General features: G+C 46.2%; 1 long non-coding RNA gene across 1 annotated transcript; it reads right to left on the reverse strand.

Moving 5' to 3' along the window:
* LOC102162613 lies at positions 490-7,400 on the reverse strand. Its single transcript, XR_002338632.1, has 3 exons — positions 5,570-7,400; positions 5,069-5,208; positions 490-4,750 (listed from the first exon to the last, which is right to left on the reverse strand). It is a non-coding gene; the product is annotated as an uncharacterized LOC102162613 (long non-coding RNA).

The raw sequence follows: 20,739 nt of genomic DNA on the forward strand, positions 1-20,739 counted from the left end.
CATGAGTTTGCAGGTTCGATCCCTGGCCTCACTCAGTGGGTTAAGGATCCAGCATTGCCTCAACCTGCAGCACAGATCACAGATGTAGCATAGGCCCCAGCTGCAGCTCCGTTTTGACCCCTAGCCCAGGAACTTCCATGTGCTGCAGGTGTGCCTGTAAAAAGAAACAAAAAATTTTCTTCATGAACTCTGTGTTAAAGGGCAAAATCCTTGGAGTTCCCGTTGTGGTGCAGTGGTTAACGAATCCAGCTAGGAACCTTGAGGTTGCGGGTTTGATCCCTGGCCTCGCTCAGTGGGTTAAGGATCTGGCGTTGCCGTGAGCTGAGGTGTAGATCGCAGATTCGACTTGGATCCTAACTGCTGTGGCTCTGGCATAGGCCGGTGGCTACAGCTCCAATTAGACCCCCAGCCTGGGAACCTCCATACACCTTGGGTGTGGCTCTAGGAAAGACAAAAAAATAAATAAATAAGATAAAGGGCAAAATCCTTAACTTCCAAAGTCCCCCCAAATCTGGCCTTCCTTTGCCTTTCCAGTCTAATCCCAGCTACTCCCCTTCACCTACCTTTCACTCCAGTCAGACCAAAGGATGATTCTTCCCTGTACCTGTCCACACTTCCTGCCGCCATGCACCTGCTCATACTACATCCTCGGTCCACGGTTGTATCCTTTTTGTTCATCTAAACCCATCTCCATAGTTACCAACGTTCTCTGCTTCTTCCAATGGAATTGTTCCTCTCTCTTTCTCCTCTAAACACTTACCTCTTACTCTTCTGTTGACTTTACTTCTATCCTGTGTTATAATTATTCTCAAACCTGCCTGATTTCCCCTCTTAAATGGTTCCTTTAAGGCCGAAGAAAATGGACTTTCAAAGAATATGGATTTGGGGATTCAAACCAATCTTAACTTGATCTCTAAGACACCAGAATCTCCTAAATGTCATGTCAAATTGGATATTAAGCAGATCAATACATAATAAGTGCTCAGTAACATTTGTTGAATGTTCTTTATTTGTATTTGTTCGTTTGATTTCAAGGCTACTTCAACATTAAAACCCTTTCCCCATCTTTATTGGCTAAATAACTTAAAAACTGGCTTTTGGAGTAATATTTAATACCAAAACAAATTTGTGAAATAGCTGAGGATGTCTATGAGCATTTTCAGGGAGCACTAAAGACCAAAACTTAGGATCTGTTTCCCATCCTCAGCTCTGTTATCACCAGGAGAACCTCAGCACTGTAGAATTTTTCTCTCTAATGTGTTTTTAAAGCCCCCAGATGAAAATGTGCTGAACTGAAAGGAAATATTTTCATTCCATTGCTCTACACCCTTATTCACTTGTCTACTAAAACACATACCTAATCATGGCATGTATTTAAAGCCATGAAATATTTACAGTGCAATGCCAAAGGCAGATGATGTGTAATATATTCATTCTGCAGTCAGTAAACTCTGGATACAAAGACTCAAATTGATGCTCTCAAGTGATCGTGTCACTGCAAACAAACTTCTCTTAAAAAACCGTTCTTCAGGATTTGATTTTCATTCTAAAAGATGGCATGTTCTCTGTATATGTCTTGACTGACATAAATAAATCTAGGCTCTAGCTCTTTCCTGCACTTATCAAAGTATCTTCTGCCTTGTGAGTGAATCTTTTCTGAACAGGTAAGACTCCCCGGCAGGGCCCAACATGTCAGAGCTATCCCATCAAAGACTCTGCCTAAGTAGATATTTGCTAAATGAAGTAAACATTCTCGGTTGAATTTCCCAAAGTTCTGAACAACTCCCCCCCTACTGATTTGATGTGTCATTAAAAGTGCAGGCTACATCAGTGCATTTATAATCCTTGGAAACCACAAGTGCCTGGTAATAGCCATGAGCTGCAGTGTAGCATGCCAGGAGGCTTTCTTTGTCAGGAACGGAGAAACTGTTTTACTAACTTCTATATTTTACTCATTTTCCTGTTTAAATCATGTTGGATTTGCCTCTGTAACTTCCCTTTCTCCAGTGAATCCTCAACCATGATCTTGGGGCATTTTTTCCTTTCTCACTTTGTGCAATAATCACTAGCATTGGTTAGTGGGTGCTCAATAAATATTGGTTGGATGAATAGAAAATAACCTGTGAGGAATTTCCACTGTGGCTCAGCAGTAATGAACCAAATCAGTATCTGTGAGGACGCAGGTTCTATCCCTGGCCCCACTCAGTGGGTTAAATCCAGCATTGCCATGAGCTATGGCATAGGTCACAGGCGAGGCTCCAATCTGGCATTGCTGTGGCTGTGGCATAGGCTGGCGGCTGCAGCTCCAATTCGACCCCTGGCCCAGGAATTTCGACATGCCACAGGTGAGCACTCCCCCCCCCCGCCAAAAGAAGAAAGTAACCTGTGAAATTTGGCTACCATGTGTGAGGAACTGTGGTATATGCTAGAGATGAAACTGTGAGAAGGACAAATAGGGACCCTTACACTGTGGAGTTTACAGTCCACTGGGGAAGACAGACCGTCCATGACATCATGACAAAATACATACTACCTTACAGATGCAATGAGGACTGGAAGGAGCAGCCTGTGCGCTGGTGAGAGGGTTTATGGTGGATACCCTGAGCCGAAAGTGGAGGTCGGGGAGCACTTCCCGAAGAAAGTGAAGCTTTAGCTGAGATCTGACTCTTAAGTGCAAAGTGACAGGTGAAGACAAGGCAGATGAGCAGATGTGCAAAAGCCTGGAAGGAGGAATTTGAAGTTTGGGGAAGAATTTAAAGTTTCCAGGGGCTGAAAAGTATCATCAAAGGGCTGGAGTGAAGAGAGCTAGGGAGATGTTGGTGAGGGAGAAGTTAGAAAGGACAACATCCAGTCATGCGAGCCCTTAACTCCTCGCTCCAGGGTCTTTATTCTGGGAGCCATGCAAGTCGGAGGAGTTAAAAAAAGGGTTAACACTGTTAGGTTTTGGTTTCAAAGCCAACATAAAAAGAAGGAAGGCAGCTGCAGCACTGGCCAGTGAAAGAAGGGAAGTATTAACCAGAAGATTAGTAATAAGGGTATGCTTTCATTATTGAGCTTTACTCTCAGTGCAGAATTGACACATCCGTTTCTGGAGGAATGGTCAATTTGAAGTCATCTCCAAGTAGATCCTTGACAATCCAAGCTCCTGTACTGTTCCTTTGTCCTTCAGAGACACTGATGGGGATACAGGGGCAAGAGCTTCAGTCCGTGGCCAGACATTTGAAAGCATGGTGCACATCCTGGTGGTCACGCATTAACTCATTTGGCCTCAGCATACAAGCTTGGAGTCCCCCAGGTGGGCAACATCACTGTACCTGTCCCAGGGTGATGTGAATGAATAAAGACCTCAGTCATGCTAGGCCCACTGGCCACACACTACCTTGCTCTGTAAGAATTCCAAGCTATGCCTCGTGGTCATAGATTTGTCACATTCATTTTGTATATGAATCAATGCCGTATTTGCTGTCCTTCTAGGATATTTTAAAAACACTGACTTCTCACTGTGCCCTTGAGCTTTCAGTACACAATAGAAGATTGTCCAATAAGTGAGGAATCTTTTTAAAATGAGAACATTACCAGCTTGTGCCCTTAATCGTCTTTGTGTGGATTACAAGATGGATGTTAGGACTATTGTTTATTTATGAGGACCCCTAAGTAGCACACACATTCTAACTAAGAATCTAAGCCTTCATCCTTAACTCTGTCCTCCTAATGAAACTGAATAGTCTGACTCCTGGGGAGGCGGTCTCACTGACTGTCAAATCTGCCATATTCAGGAATGCAAGCACGATTCTGCAAGGACCCCTTTTCCTCTCCCTTGGTTGAAATCCCACCAGTCATCAGGGTCGATATTTCTAATAAGACCTCTCCTGCTGAGCTTTTCCTGATTACTGCCCCTCAAGAGGCCATAATAGCTTTCTTCTCTAAATCTTCCCAAGCATTTATATCAGTTTGCCTTTTAGACCAATGCCCCCACAGTCACACTCCCTAGGTTGCAAGCTGTTTGAAAGCAGGGGCTTCAACAGTGACCATCAACTCCACTCCATGCTGGAGTTTTCAGGCCTGCACTGTTCAGTGGTAATTCACATTCAGTGGGCACTGAGAGCCCCAAACTTAAATTCTAGCCCTCCCAAGACCGTCTCAACAATGTAGCAAAAATTTCTCATGTTTGAGCTGCCTTTTCATCTCCTAGTCTGGGTCTCCTTGCTGCCAAGATAATTTAAAAAAGCACAACTCCAAACTTAGAAAATGAGAGCAGCTTTATAGCTGAGAGAATTGTAGTCTCGAGTGTGTAAATGTATAAAAATCGATGAAGAGAGCAATGGATGCATGTCAGCTACTGTATATAGGGGCTTCTTTATGTAACAGTTGTTAGCTTTCCTTACAGAATTTTACACCTCTAAGGAACTGGGACCACTTTCATCTTTGTAGCCATGGTACCCACAACTATGTTGGTAGTAAAAGCCCCACAAGTGTTTGTGGGAAATGATTCTGATATGCCTTGCCACCATGATTGAAGTCAACTACATCATAACCAGGCGTTATCCCTTCCTAGACATATTTCTACATTAAAAAAAGATACCTGCAGAAGATGAAGCTTACTCAACATCTTTGACAAAGTTGCCTGCTGCTTCTTTGAAGCATAGGTAGAAGATGGTCCACCCACCTCTCAGCATGTATTCTGTTCTTCCAGCTCTCTTTTGCGTTTTCCAAGAACAGAGACTGTGTTTTGTACAGCTTTCTCAGTTACCTGGCACAGAAATAAGCATGCAGAAGGAATACAGTAAAGATTTGGTATTTCTGACTGACATTGTGGACACAGTCTCAGAAGCTGAAAGAGCAGCACCATGTGGCTTCCACTAAACCCAGATCCAGGAATGGACGCCACGGAGTGCCAGGATCTCCTATGCAAGGACATTCTCACCCACCCAGGAAGAGGCAAGCTCAGCTCTTCCCAAAAGGCCAAAACTGGACAGCAAAAAAAAAAAAAAAAAAAAAAAAAAAAGAAAAAAAAGGATGAATGCAACAAGTATTTGGCCCTGTCCCTTGTGAACTTGATTTCTTTTACCTGTGTCATCACCAAGAGATTGTCAAAGCAGTAAACGTGAATGTCCCCTCAGCCCCCTCAAGGAAAAAGTCCATCTTGGGACAGTTCTGGTGGTAGAAAGTTCATCCTGACATGGAGCTTATTTTCACTGCAACTTCCTCCTGTTGGAAAAAAAAGCAGCTCCTTGATGGGAGCAGTTGTGTTTTTTTGTTGTTGTTTTTTGTTTTTGTTTTTTTACTGCTGTAATTCCAATGTCTAGAATGGAGCCTGGCACAGAGTAGCCCTCAATAAATATCTGCCGAATGAACACATGAAAGAGTCTTCACCCTGAAGAGTCGTCTGAGACTTTGAAGTCCCCGGCCTTCCTGCTCAAACCTCTCTTAGGTTTCCAAGCTACTTCCCCTTCCTGGTCTGCCTTCTCTGACCACTAAATCGAGGTGCTCCACAGGCTGACCTAAGGTGGCTTTATCCCTGTAACCAGGCTACAAGCCTGGTGAGAATGGAGCCCCTGGTCATAATTACCTCTGTGATGCAGTGAGTACTCGATAAACGCTGATGAATGAAGCTGTTAGCGCTCAGTTCGCAGGCTCCCTGCATGGATCAGCTGGATTTCCATGACAAGGTCTCCCCTCTTCTTCCTTTCTGTTTCATCTCTCTTCACCCCATAGCATTTGCCCTCAGGAACACCTCCCTCCTAAGACTAATCAGGGCTCGCCAGGAATTAGGAAACTGGCCACAAAACACACTGTAAGATGGAAAGCACATTCTTAAAACCAAGGTTATGCTCCTCACCACCCCCACCCCTAACACCTACATGCATTTTCTTCAGCCTGTACAGTAAGAATTAAAGCCTGTGGGAGGAAACCAGAACAATCAAAGAGACAACAGTAGAGACTATGGGACAAGAGCATGAATTTCCTCTTGAGTTAAGTGACATCTTTGGCACATGTTCATTATCTATGTGGGTGAAAGTCATGGCTTTATCTTTTTGAAAAGTATATCTTTTAGCCCTTTCTAGGAGAGGAGACAATTAACTAGAGTGATCAAGTGTTTTTCATTAACCTTAAACCCATCTTGCTTTGGGCTAGAATTTGTGATTTAATTGAGCACTGCGTGCCCAGTCCTTACAGAGCCTAGCTTTCGACATTCCTCAGAGAAGGCAAGAACCTTGAGGCTCTGAAACTGCAAGCTGGGGCATACCGAGCATGTACCATCCTCCAAGCAGTTAGTCTCACTGCCATTCTACCTCCTGCTATCCTGGCAGGATGAGAAAACTAAAGCTCAGATGACTTTCCCAAGGTCACTCCGTCAATTAGGAGATCCGGGATTTAAACCCAAGTCACTCTGATAACCACGCCTTTGATCTTGCCCATTAGACCATGATGTTGGCAGATGAGGAAACAGAGGTCTCATAACTGGGACATGAATTGTCCCTCAGAACAATGAGGAGACAGATGGGACTGCCCCTTCCCAGGGTTCCCCCCCCCATCCACCTTCCGTTCTCTGTACAGATTCTGCCGAGGCTCCCCCATTACCCATGCGATGCGGCCTTCCTGCTCTGCCACCTCTCAGAACACACCAGTTCTCTGGAGCACTGCCTCCATCTGCCCCAGTTCATGTGCTGTGCTGCTCTGGGGATGTTCCTAAGTTGGGAGGAGTGAATGTTCCAACAGGCAAGTGTTCTTCCCCCAGCTCAGCTTTCTGCTCCCTCGAAGCAGAGAAAGAGACATGGGTGGTCTTCACAGCACCCTCCTCGGAGCCTGCACACAGGCCCTGCACACAGGGGCATTAAACAACTCCTATCCCGCCGTGCTGAGGGAGACAGCCAGGGCTAATGACAGCAGGCAGGAGACAAGAAGACACAGGAACAGTGGCAGGTGACCCGTTGTGAATAAATTATATTCAAACAAAAGGCAGCATAGAAAGTGGAGCAGCCACTGGAGAGGTTTAGACAAAGTTCGAGAGAATCCTTCCAATCGGTGAAGGAAAACTCAGGGCAAGCTGCAAGGAGACATGACACTTCCTCTGAGCTCTGAATGATGGTAGAATTGGGTATGTGGGAGAGTCTGGGTGTCCCAAAAGGACAGCAGGGACAAGGCTCTGAGGAGGGTGATCCCAGAAAGGACACAAGAGAAAAAGGTCGAGTCCGTTGCGCCGAAGTATCAGGCACAGGAAGGGTGCAGCTGGGGGATGAAGTTGCTTATATGTAAGTTGAGTCCAGACGGCGGACCCTGAACAGCAAAACCAGGGACTTGAGATCTAGTCTGTGGACCATAAGAGGTTTTAGAGCAGAAGAGTGACGCAATCAGGAATATGCTTCAGGAGCTCCTGTTGTGGCTCGGCAGGTTAGGAACCCGACATAGTGTCCATGAGGATTCGGATTCAATCCCTGGCCCCATTTAGTGGGTTAAGGATCTGGTGTTGCAGCAAACTGTGGCATAGGTCACAGATGTGGCTCAGATCCAGCATGGCTGTGGCCAGCAGCTGCAGCACCAGTTTAACCCCAAGCTGGAAACTTCCATGTGCCTCAGGTGCATAAGGAAGGAAAAGAAAAGAAAAGAGAAAATAAATGGCAACACCAGACCTGAGCTGCATCTATACCCTACACTGCAGCTTTCGGCAATACCAGATCCTCAATCCACTGAGCAAGGCCAGGGATCTGGTGTGGCTGTGGCTGTGGCTGTGGTGTAGACCAGCAGCTGCAGCTCTGATTTGACCCCTAGCCTGCATATGCCACATGTGCAGCCATTTGGGGCGGGGAAGTGCTTCAGAAAATATTCAGCAGTTATTTAGATGAAAAATGGATTAGAAAGGGAAAGGAATTGTAGCAGGGATAACAGTATGAGTAGCTTAGAAAGAAGGAACAAAGTTATGAAACAAATAGGGCAGCGGCATTGGGAAGGGACAGGAGTGGGTGGTGAGGCCTCCAGAGGCAGAAAGGACAAGGCTCCATAGGAAGGGTACGGAAGAGGAAGGAATGGGTCAGGACACCTGGGAAGCCGGGCACAGCAACATTTATTGGATGCTTACTGGTGCCAGGCATTGTGCAGAGCACCTGATACAAGTCTTAACCCACGGGATCCTCATAACGCCCTATGACGTAGGCACCCCTGTTTCACAGGTGTTGTTCACTGAGGCACCGGGAGCTTAAGCAACATGCCCAAGCACACGCAGCCTGTTAAGTATCAGTACAAGGCTTTGAACCAGGGCATCTGCCTCTGTCCCCATGGCCTACACTCTTCATCACAAGATTATGTTGAATCACAGGAGTCAGGAAGCCAAGGATTCCAGTAGATTAGGGCAAGAGAGGCTGAAAGCCAGAGAAGAGCCTAGATGGCCTCAGAGAGCTGGAGGAGACTGTGGGGAGCCCAGGCGTCAAGGGAAGCAGGAGCTTCCAGAAGCTACTTACTCAGCATTCACCCTGTGCCCAGAGCCACACCAAGAATTCTAAATTCTACCCTCCCTGAACCAGCAGCTCCTCTCTGAAGTAGGTACTGTTATTTTTATTCCTCCGATTACAGATAAAGAAGCTGTAGGTCAGAGCTTGTGCATCAGTGAGATTTGGGGATTCAGAGTCACATCTGTTTGTCGTCAGAGTCTGAGCCTTTAACCAATGCTTCACCAAAACTGGCACAAAGTTTAACACAAATGAGAAAAAGAAGAGGCCACTGTATATGACTAATAAGAGGTGATGTGGCCAGATAGCTTAAAAGCCAAATCAGAACTTGAGAGAGTGAAACTAGTGCTATTCATAATTCTGCTGGGAGGACTAGGATGAGATGGGGCTGTCCCAGGCCACCTAGCAAGTGCGTTCCTTCAACTCTGAGGACGCTGGCTGCATAAAATCAAATTAAATGAAATAAAAAGAAATATTAAATGGAACGAGGATGGAGTCAGATAACAGTGGGTCGAAGAGAAATAGGACATTAGGAGCTTGAGAGAATGAAAATGGACTCAGCTTTCTCAAAAAGAGGTAGACATCAGAGTTCCCTGGTGGCTCATTGGGATAAGGACCTGGCATTGTCACTGCTGTGGCTCAAGGTCGATCCCTGCCTGGCCTGGTAATTTTTGCATGCCACAGGTATGGACAAAAAACCAAACCAAAACAACAAGAACAAAACTTAGAAAAAGACACTGAAAATAACTTTCAAGGAAGCTGAACCTGTTTGACAGTGAGCAGGAACAGTGGCCATACTGCACCTTGTACAGTGTCCAGCATAGGCACTTCCTAAATATGTATTGATTCATTCATCAGGATCAATAAAGGGATGATTTTTTTAGAAGGGAAAAATACTGAGAATACTGTAGTCTGAAGGATAAGACCCTATGGGGTGGGGGGGATAAAAGATGCAAATACAAGAGGGATTAATAAAGCAGGGTAGATAACCTCACGGGTGTAAGTGGGAGAAGAGTTTGCTTTGAAAGTGAGGAGCATTCTCTTCTCTAAAGAAATAATAAAATGAAGCTGCCGTGCGCAAAGGACTTGGAGGTGGGTCGTAGACAGCTCTTGAGCAGAGGGGATTGCAGAGCCTGGGTGGGGGGGTGGAGAAAAGAGATCAGCAACAGCGACCCCACATTTCACCCATCAACTGAGCGCCTTCCGCAGGGGCAGGCCCCCCCCGCCCGCCCCAAGGCAGCCAGGACTCTTCCTCTAGTGCAGCCTCTGATCTGCAGCTACTAAAGGACCAGGAAGCCTGAAGCAGTGAGGAATCCCCCAGCTAAGCCTGAGGCTGGGGAACTGGTCCCGTTTGGTCACTGACTTGTTTTGTCACGCAGAACAGGGCCTTGTCCCTTCTCAAGGCCTCGGTTTCCTCCTCTATCAAATGAGAGAACATGATCAGTGGGTCCCAAAGGACTAAAGGCTCAGGAGAGATGATGATGAACTGTGTGTGTCTTTAACACTTAATTCCAGGCTAATACACACAGAAATGTGCATGTTTCATAACCGTACAGTTCTCTAGATTTTCACAAATTGGATATACTATGAAACCAACACCCAGAGGAAGAGTCAGAGTATTTCCAATAACTCCAAAGTCCCTCATGCTCCCTTCCAGTTATCAAACCCCCAGCTGAGGTGACCATATCCTGACCTCCAGCCCTGCAGTTGGGCCTCTCCTGTGTTTTCCTGCTCTATATGATGCCTGGAGTGTGCCCTATTTTGTGCCTGGTTTATTCCATGCAGCATCTTCAACAGTTCTGTGTATAATGAGAATATTTGCATCAATACATTACCCAAAAATGCAAAAAAAAAAAAAAGTGAAGAGAATACCATGAGTTTTGCCATCAGTTAAAATGTGTTTAAGTTAAATGATTGTCCTTTATTCTAAGATGATATTTCTCTATTTTGTAATAAAATGTCCTACACCAAGTTTGGTGGTTTTTTGTTTTAGTATTGATACATGTTTAGAAAATCCAATCTCTAAATCAGATTTTCTTGAAATTTGGCTGGTCAGAAAACCCCTGATTGTGGTCTCTGCTGGTCTGGTTGAGCTCCAGAGTTCCCAGAACTGTGATGTACTGGGCAGAGCTTCAGACTCAGCTTTCTGGTTAGAGCGCCCTCTGGTGGCTGAGTGGGAAAAGGGGGAAGTCCACAGACTCAGTGGTGCCTGGGATGCTGCAAAACTAAAACTCTTGACTTTTCTTGAGAGGAGAGAGAAGTGGGGGAGGTTTGTAGCCCCCACGCACTGAGTCTTCACAGTGACAATAAAGAATAGTTTCACCTTCCCTTTAGTTCCCTGGTGGTGCAGGGGGTTAAGGATCCAGCATTGTCACTGCAGAAGCTCGGGTCACTGCTGTGGCGCAGGTTCTGTCCCTGGCCTGGGAACTTCCACATGCCACAGGTGCAGCCAAAAATAGCAATAAATTTAAAAGACTATATGAAGAGGGGAAGGATAAATTAGGAGTTTGGGATTAACATATACAAGCTACTATCTATGAAATAGATAACAAACAAGGATAGCACAGGGAACTCTACTCAGTATTTGTAATAACCTATAAAGGAAACTCTGAAATACATATGCATATATATTCAGTGACACACACACATATATGTCACTGAATCACTTTGCGGTACACCTGGAACTAACACAACATTGTAAATGAACTATTTTTCAATTAAAAATTAATTTAAAAATAAAATTAAAAGGCTAGATGGGGCTTTTTGCAAAAAAAGGTAGCATGGAAGTCTGTAACCCACTTACAGGACAGGACCAGAGAACAGAACAAGAAAGCATCAATCAGGTTTGAGAGTCCTCATCTCAGAAATTCAGGAAAGAGGGGGCTAGGCCATGGGCTGTGTGCTCAGGACATACTTAGAGCCAATATGGGACTTTGAACAGGCTTCAGTGCCTCATGCCAGGGACTCAGTTGAAAAAAAAAATGGATGTTGTAGTGACTTCTGTGGCACTGTGCTGCCACAAACATACCAGTTGTGGTGGCATCTGAGTCAGTCTGCACCATCATCCAGCCAACAAGCACCCTGTGAAGAAACTGTAAAGGAAAAATTATTCAGCCTCATCCCCTGCCCTAAAGGAGCCATGGAGGCAAAAGGATAAACATGAAGTAAAGAAAAGTAAGAAAAATCCCAGAGCTCCCAGTTCTTCAGAAATAATTCTCTGGTGAGATTATGGAGTCTGTGATGGAGTCTTCCATTGAGATCGAGTCAAGGGGAATGACCATCAAGGGGAGACTCAGCTCTTTCTTCCCTAAGCCTGTGCCTTTACAGATGCAGCAGGATCTCCTTTGGAACAATGGATAATAGGACAATTCCACCTAAAACTAAATCCATCTGAGGCTATGCTTTGCATCATAGCTGCACAAAATAATGTACCAAGAGTGCCTTTTAATAGGTGATATCCTGGTCCATCCAACATAGTAGTCTTTATAAATCTAACTTTTAAAAACCTTCTATATTGCATAAAGCAAGATATATACTAGAATCCCCCTATAATTCATTGGTTTTGCCATTGTTTTCACAAGCAACAGTTTTGTTCTGGTTTGGCTATCCAGCCTTCAACACCCACCACTGTTTCCACCCCTCTGTAGCTTATTTGGGAGAATTCCCAAATGTGTGAGGTCTTGGCAGAAGTTAAGTCCCAGTCCCTGCCACTGCACACCCTCAACTAGGAGACATCAAGGGGCCACATGGTTTCTTCGGTACCCACTGAGGCAACCCAGTGATGCAGGCTAGACCAGTTAGATGTTCTTGCCTGGAACCTGGATGCTGGGGAAGATAGTGCTGAGTCAGGGGGAATGTTTGAAGGTCAGATTCAGCAGTGACAACAGCCTTTTGACACCAACTGTTCCTGATGCTCCAATACCAATAAATCCCTCCTCCTTCCAGAGTTTTTCCTAAACATGGTTTCTTCGGTAGTAGAGACACGTTCAATTATCTCTTCCTCTTCTTCCATCAGTGAAATAGATGCTCAATGCCGGGTGATACTAATGAACAAAAAAATGAAAGAAAGAAAGGGATTAGAAGACCTCACCAGTCAACGTATCAAAATTTAGTATGAAGTTCATGGAAAAGAGGCCAGGTAGAAGCACCTTAAATCTCCTAGAGTGGATTTGGTTTTAAATGATACAAAAAGTTAACCATACTAAAGTGCAAGAATATAAGTGACTCCACTTCATGTCTGCCTCATGAGACATTATGTCTTAGGTATTTAATTTTAAAGTCACATTGAGCTTTATGTTTTAATTAATGAATCCTGCTTCATAAGGCAATGAAGAGCATTTCTGCCAATTAGTGTCAGGTCTGTCTCTCACACAGCTTCTAATCTGCCCTTGCGCACCGGGCCGGGAGGTGGAGGGCAAACGCACATGGATTTGCTCACCCACTGGTACCTTGTGTTTTGTCATCCTGGAGTGTCTACATCTGTGTGTGTGTGGATGCTATTCCTTGACCCATGATCATGACAAATACAATTTCCTCCAGAACAGCATCACTAAGCGTGCACCCCCAGCTCCCCAAGCCTTGCGCTACAACCAGCTTATGCAAGAAGTATGCTCACATCTGCAAACATCCACTGCCTACATGAGATGAACATGGACGTGGGGCTGGGGGCTGGGGTTGAGGGAGACAGCGTGTGTGGTGTGGGGGGAGGAGGCAACATTGCCTCTCAGATAGAGGTGTGGAGTCTCTAAATCAGAACCTGGCAAAATTCCCAGTTCCATCATTAACTGGCTGTGCAATCTTGAACAAATCATTTCATTTCATTTCTGCCTTAGCTTCTTTACATATAAAATTAGAGCTGTTAGAAGAATTAAAGGAAACAATTGTGTAGCACCTAGAAGACAACTCCCTACTTAGGAAGTACTCAGTACTCTGCAAGGACTTAGTAAATGTCTGCTATCCCTCTGCCTCCAACATGTGCACTTTGTAGAGACCTCCTCCCCAGTCTGTACAGCAATTTCATAAACTCTGATGCTTCTGATCGTCATCTTTGGGGAGTTCTGGGTTTGTTTGGCTTTGTTTGGCTTTTGCAAGAGATGCACTTTCCTCACCAGATGCTCTTTGAACCAGCCGCCCAGGGGCTGCACTGTAACCCACACCCCTCACCAGTGCTGCAGAAGGGTAAGCAACATGTCTCCTGACTGCCCTTGGAAGGGACGTGGAAGCCACAGCAGGGAGGGGACTGGCAGGGTCAGGGATCTGACCTGTGATCCCTGGGGCAGGTGGCAACACAGAACATGGCGGGAAGGATTTCCCATCCTGGCTCAGCGGAAACAAATCTGACTAGTGTCCATGAGGATACAGGTTCAATCCCTGGCCTCGCTCAGTGGGTTAAGGATCAGGCATTCCGTCAGCTGTGGTGTGGGTCGCAGACGTGGCTCGGATCTGGCATTGCCATGGCTGTGGCATAGGCCAGCAACTGTAGCTCTGATTCACCCCCTAGCCTGGGAACCTCCATATGCCATGGGTGTGGCCCTAAAAAGACAAAACAAAAACAAACAAACAAAAAGCAGCAGAGCAAGGGTTTTGGAGAGGGGGATGAGGGGCAGTGTTCCAGGCTGGTGGCAACTCTGTTCCAGCAGAAGGAGAATGTCCCCCCAGGTATGAAGTAATATGGTGTTCTGTAGTCTGGGGTGAGAAAAACACAGGCAAGCTGTTGGTATCAGTCAAGCTGGGGCGTTCCAGGCTCCAGGAAGGCAAGGTCAGTAAAGGTTGGAGAATGGGCACTAGTTTTGACTGCGCATATTTTCTATAAGATTTGTATGGAGTAGCATTATTAACCACGCCCATCCCTTTTAAGAAAGGAAGAAAATGTGGTTCAGAGAGGCCAGGAAACCAGGCCAAGGTCATGCAGTGGTAAGAGGTGAGTGAGTTCCACCCCACCTGGTTGGTACTCGTGCACCGCCCCCAGCTGGAGACCAGGAGGCACCAGAGGGCTGAGCAGGACTCGAAACCTGGATCTCAGGCAGGAAGGATAATTCAGAGGCTGAGGTCCTAGCTTAGAACTGGGTGCAAGGGGGCAGGGGTAACAGGACTGGCAGAAAAAGGATTCAGAATTCAGTGATAGAGAATGGGACTGGTCCTGGAGTCTGGGTGAGCTGGTCCTGAAGATGGTGGCTAAGGGACCTATGAGGGCTGAAGGGATGGGGACGAGGGAAGAGAAGCCAGAACACCGTGACAGTGATGACAAGGTTAAAGGTCCTGGCTATGATTGTGGAACAGAGGAAATCCACTGGCTGACCTGGGGGCTCAGCAAAGGATTTTGGTCTTTTTGGTGCTGAGCTCCAGACCACTGAACTAATCAGACTACCCAAGGCTACAGAGTACGAAGCAAAACACGTGGAGAGGCCAGAAAAAGAGGCTGGGGTCTGAGTGAACATAAACCTCTAGTGATCTAACAGCGCACAGCCTTTGTTTAAATAGGAAATAGCATTGTAGAAGGATGCTACTTGTTGTAAAGGATGGAATCCACGTGGACCCTCCTTTTTTAAGACAAAATGGGATGTCAGGGGGAAGCCACAAAGAGCTACAAAGGATGAGTCAATGTATTTTTTAAGGCTAGGGAGTGAGCTTTGGTGACATTCTAGCATCTAGCATGGCGAGTCATCTTAGCGGAGGCCAAGGGTAGGCAACTCCAACTAAATGGACTCCCACAGCCTGGGAGGTCTGAGGCAGACACGGAATGTGCCCATGGGACAGAGCACCAGGGAGGCCCTGGAGAGATTCTGTAGAAACCCCCTGCCTATTCCACTTGCATTATAAACTGCCTTGTGCTGTAGGCACATTTGGATACGCTGTGTCTCTGTGAGGGACCCTGGGGGGATTGGGGGGGGTGGTACATCTTTCTGTTCCCATCATATCCAGCTGAGGGTACCATCAGAGCTGGCATTTCAGTCCATCTTATTAAATGAACCCTATCCATATTCCTGCCTACAGTCATGGACTGGGTCCAGTGACCTCTGGGAGGACACTGAGTGGCAGCACATGAACCCATGTGATTCCTCCCCTGTCTTATAGTCTGTATTATCTGTAATTCAGTGCCCTTCCTCTGGGGCTGGTGCTCTCTAAAGGTCTACACTGCCACCTGCTGGCTGGATGCACAGGCCAGCCCAGACGCCACTGTGCACCCCCTGCAGGGGTTTGCTGGGAAGTCCTAAGGCCTGACTCCCTGAGTTAGGCCCTCCTACCCCCTGCCTGGTGACACTGTGAGCATGGAAGCCCCAGGCTCTCATCCTTATGATTTTCCAAATATCTCATCATCCTTTTCTTCAAAAAATTTTAACTTGTTCAGAAACATGTGTCCTCCACCACTCCGCCCGGACGTATTTTAGACTCTTCTGACGCTGGAGGGAAAGAGAGCAGGGCAGTAGAGACAGCCACATCCCTTCCACTCACCCCTTGTCCGAGAGGCTTCAGTGCAGCCCCTGATCACAGCGCCCACGGCAGGGCCTGCTCAGGTTTTCTGTAATGAAGTTTGTTCCACATTCTCACAAATCAGGAATGAGGATGCAGTCTTAATCTCTGTATAAAAACCTTCTCTGACACCTGGATAGACCAAGGAAGCACCAGCACCGTCGTGTCCCCCTTTAAATAGGTGAACTGTATGGCAGAGGAATCTTATCTCAATAAAAGTGCAATTTTAAAAACAAGGTTGAGGAGTTCCTCTTGTGGCCCAACAGGATCGGTGGTATCTCTGGAGCCCTGGGACTCAGGTTCAATCCCCGGCCTGGCACAGTGGGTTAAGGATCCAGCGTTGTCGCAGCTATGGTGGTATAGGTCGCATCTGTGGCTTGCATCTGATCCCTGGTCCAGGAACTGCATATGCCATAGGGCAACCAAAATGAAAACAAAAACAAGCAAACAAAAAAACCAGTGTTGGGTTGGAAGACACAGGTATACATGCTGAGCTAAGTCTGGGGACACACGCTACATGAGCTTCCTCATTCGGTCCTCACAGCCACAGGACTTGCCACCACTAACCTCACCTTACAGGGAGGGAAATGGGGGCTCAGAGGGGTCGTATTCCTGCCCAAGGACTCACAGCTGGTACACGGCATGTGCAGTCGGCAGTCACGCCCTCCTTCAGCAGTGGTCAGCTGGCTTCCAGGCATCCCATGGAGGCTACTCGCCTGTCCTCAAGGAGCTTACAGTCCAGTAAGACACAGCAGCTGCCCAAGAACCAAATGCAGCTCGCACGGGTGTGCTTGACCCACACATTTTCTGTTTTGGTTTATTTTATGTTAAATTGGCTATGAATATTTAAAAACGAGGATAAGCCCCACACACATGCACAAAGGGGTCTCAGCTCCTCTTTAAAATCATGCTTTAACCCTTCTCCTGTGAGTCTTCACCACATGGCCAGTCAGCTGCAGATGGTACCTCCCCTCTCCTCACACAAGGCACTTGCTCTCCCCTCCCCCAATCATGGTCCAATCCCATCCGCTCTAATCTTGCCCACCTGGCCACTCTTAGTTTTTGGGGGGTTTTTTAAGTTCATTATTGTTAAATTTAGCACAGATACAAAAGACAACAAGAAAGAAATTTGGGGCTTAATGAACTACAACGGACACCCTTGTAACCACAACCCCTGCTATTCCATTTCTTCTGCCCTAAAATGTTGCTGTGAAAACTTCTAAGGGCAGTCTCATGTTTTTCTGCTGTAAGTGACCACATCATTCATTAGACTACTAAATGATTTTTTTCTTTAAAGTACAATGAGTTTTTCCTGATGGTTATCTTGGGGTTCTCAGGTCCATCAGACACCCTATTGCTTCCTTCAGTTTCCTCCTGCACAGCTGCTGACAACATACTGGTGACCTTGTGTCAGCTCCCACTAAGTTTGTGGGGATATTTGTCACCTGTATTTGATGTAAATCTCATCCATGAGTTTTAGTTTACTATCCTGGCTTCGCTGTGTTTTTATGGAGTGATTTGAAGAGATTCAACAACTAGGATACAACTGCCACCTTGCCAGAATCTGCATTTTTTGTTTTCAAATTCTGAGCCTATGAATTTCTCACTCTGTGCTCCATCTGCTTTCAGTAACTAGCAACTACAGTAGAGGCATTAAAATTGTCAAGCACCAGCGTTCCCACCGTGGCTCAGTGGGTTAAGAACACTATGTAGTCTCCGCAAGGACATGAGTTCGATCCCTGGTCTTGCTCAGTGAGTTGAGGATCTGGTATTGCCATGAGCTGTGGTGTAGGTCACATATGGATTCGTATGTGATGTTGCTGCGCCTGCAGCATAGACCTCAGCTGTGGCTCTGATTCCACCCCTAGCTCAGGAACTTCCATCTGCCACAGGTGCAGCCCGAAAAACAAAAGTCAAGCACCTGCCTGCCCTGTCCCCAGCCCTCCTGTTATGCCCTTCTGTCTCCCCTAGTGGTAAACTTGCTCAAGCTGGGAAGGTGTCACAAAGCGCTACCCCTGAGTGTGTGTAAATCCCAAGCTGCTGGGAAACACCAAGGGCAAGCCCTCCCTCACAGCTTGTGATACAACAGCGGTTCCTGTCACAACTGCCCACTTCTCTCTGATGAGAAATGACATTTGGTACCACTAGACAGCTAGAGCCCAGGCACTAGCCCTCAGGGCAGACAAGCACAGGCCCCTCTCATAGCACAAGCAACAGAAGGATTTTTTTAGCAGAGTGAACAAGCTGAGGAAGGCAGCCCCTGGGGTAATCACAGCAGAAGCCACACATCCATTCCTTTTATTAATTAATTTAAGGGCCGCACCCGTGGCATATGTAAGTTCCCAGACTAAGGGCCACAGCTGCCTGCCACAACAGCAACACAGGATCCTTAACCCACCGAGTGAGTCCAAGGATCGAACCCTCATTCTCATGGATACCAGTCAGGTTCGTTACCACTGAGCCACAACAGGAACCCTTCCGTACCCTTTTTTAAATCCTCTCTTGTACCTAAGACCTAAGAGGGCATAGAGTAAGCAAGACAAAGAGCAGCTTCCTTGGAATTCTTCCGTAAATTTAGCATAATGCTCTTTCTGCACCCAGACTTCTTTCTAGTCACTTATTTAAAAGTGAAGAGTGGAGTTCCCGTCGTGGCACAGTGGTTAACGAATCCGACTAGGAACCATGAGGTTGCGGGTTCAGTCCCTGCCCTTGCTCAGTGGGTTAACGATCCGGCGTTGCCGTGAGCTGTGGTGTAGGTTGCAGACGCGGCTCGGATCCCGCGTTGCTGTGGCTCTGGTGTAGGCCGGTGGCTACAGCTCCGATTCAACCCCTAGCCTGGGAACCTCCATATGCCACGGGAGTGGCCCAAGAAATAGCAACAACAACAACAAAAGACAAAAAAAAAAAAAGTGAAGAGTGATTCTTTTTATCCATATTTTTAACTCTCCATCATCCCCCTGAGCACATTACAGTTTTATTTTGGTCCTTGCTCTTTCTGGGGCCATGTCACCTAGTTTACGGCTCATGAACTTCATGCCAAGACATGCAGGTCCAGGCAGGAAGCTCCCAGCACCAGGAAACTCTGCTTCTTGGGCTTGAGCCAGTTAAATGAAACTTTGCTCTGAGCCTGCCTTGGGAAGTGACAGGCTTAACAGTCTGGTGAACAAACAGTGGAGTTGCCGTCACACTTGACTTACAGTCTGTTTGAACTCCAAAATCAGCTGCAATTCACGGCTCCCATTTCCTGAGAAAGAGGAAGATTCAGGATGTCACAGAGGAGATGACAGTCTGGGTCCTAAGGGGAGGGCCTCCTGCTTTTAGAGGTGATGGATGAGAAATGTGACTAATAAGCACTATTATTTGAAAAGTCCAAGTCCAATCTTATGGGACATAGTAGAAATATGAGCAAAGGTGAACCAAAGGCATTCCAGAATTGATCTTTGGTGGGTCAGAATACGTTCTGTTATTGTGAGGCACTGCTTCCATGTCATCCTGGTCTTGTTACAAATATAACCTGAGAACTCGCCATCAGTCATGCTTCCTCCCACACAGCAAGTTGGAATCAATAATCCTTGGGAGGAAAGAAGGCAGGAGGATGGCAGAAATGTTGATAAGTCTGTTTTTAGGTGCTTGGTCAGTTTAGACTCACCCTATCGGTAAATTTTTTTTTTGCCAACACCCCGGTTCTGAATGGTAAATATAGTTCATTTTCTGCTCCCCAGATGGAAAGCGTAATGGCCCTTGCCAACCATGCTTTGGTGAAAGGCTAAAGTATGCTTACTCATCTTCACTGCCATTCAAATCAAAGATGTGGTTTCAGAGTCAATGAGACTGGCTTTCAAAAGAACACAGCCATAAATAGAATTGTCTATACCCATTAATAGCTGGATCTATACATACCAATATGGAAAAATAACTTGGATATATTTTGCCAAGTTAAAAAAGGAAATTGCATATATAGAGAATAGCCCAATGTCTGTGTGTGTGATGTGTGTGTATGTGCATCTGTGTGCATAAATATTCCTTTATCCATTCCATATATTACTGAATACAAAGAAAGAAACTGGTGAAAATGTTTAGCAAAGAGTGGTTTTATCTGCAGGGTATGACTTAGGTTGGGTTCCTAAAGAGGAAGACCCTAAGACAAGGATCTGCATGTAAATGGTTTAATGGGACATGGCTCCAGGAAACACTGGTGGGAGAAAGGGAAAATAAGACAGAAGAGAAGGAAGAAGACAAAAGGTGTGCTATTGAACTGGTTCCCACAGTGAGCAAGGAAGCCTCAATCCCCATCAGAAACCCCAGGAGACAGTGTAGACCACGCCTCAGACATCCCAGCCAAGGGATGGAGAGTCGGTTTTCTCCCACCTGACCATGAAGGTCTGAGGCCTCAGGGGCATTAGCTCTGCCAGCCCTTCAGGTCGCCCCATGTGTGCAAGTCCAGAGAGAGCTGTAGGACAGGGAGTGGCAGGCACCTGCCAAAGACCACTGTTTACAAGTAATGAAACAATGAGACATCCACAACATCTACTCTAAGGCAGATCATGGAAGACTGTCACTTGCAGTGTGATTTGTGTGTGTGTGTGTGTGTGTCAATGGCATATTTCAAAATCAGGGAAAAAAAAACTGATAGTAAAAATATTCAACAAAATATTAGGTTTTCTAGAGGAAAAAAAAAATAAAAGGAGGCTTAAAATTAAGTCAGAAAGTATGCAGGGAGGCCTGGGGTCTCTCCTCAAAGGGTCCTTGCACCAGAAAACATGCCCTGGAAAGGAGCCCGCCTCACACACAAGTCAGACAGTGCTGGGAGGAGCGAGACGGTGGA

The sequence above is a fragment of the Sus scrofa genome, chromosome 14, assembly GCF_000003025.6.
Source record: "Sus scrofa isolate TJ Tabasco breed Duroc chromosome 14, Sscrofa11.1, whole genome shotgun sequence".
In the NCBI taxonomy this organism is placed as follows: domain Eukaryota; kingdom Metazoa; phylum Chordata; class Mammalia; order Artiodactyla; family Suidae; genus Sus; species Sus scrofa.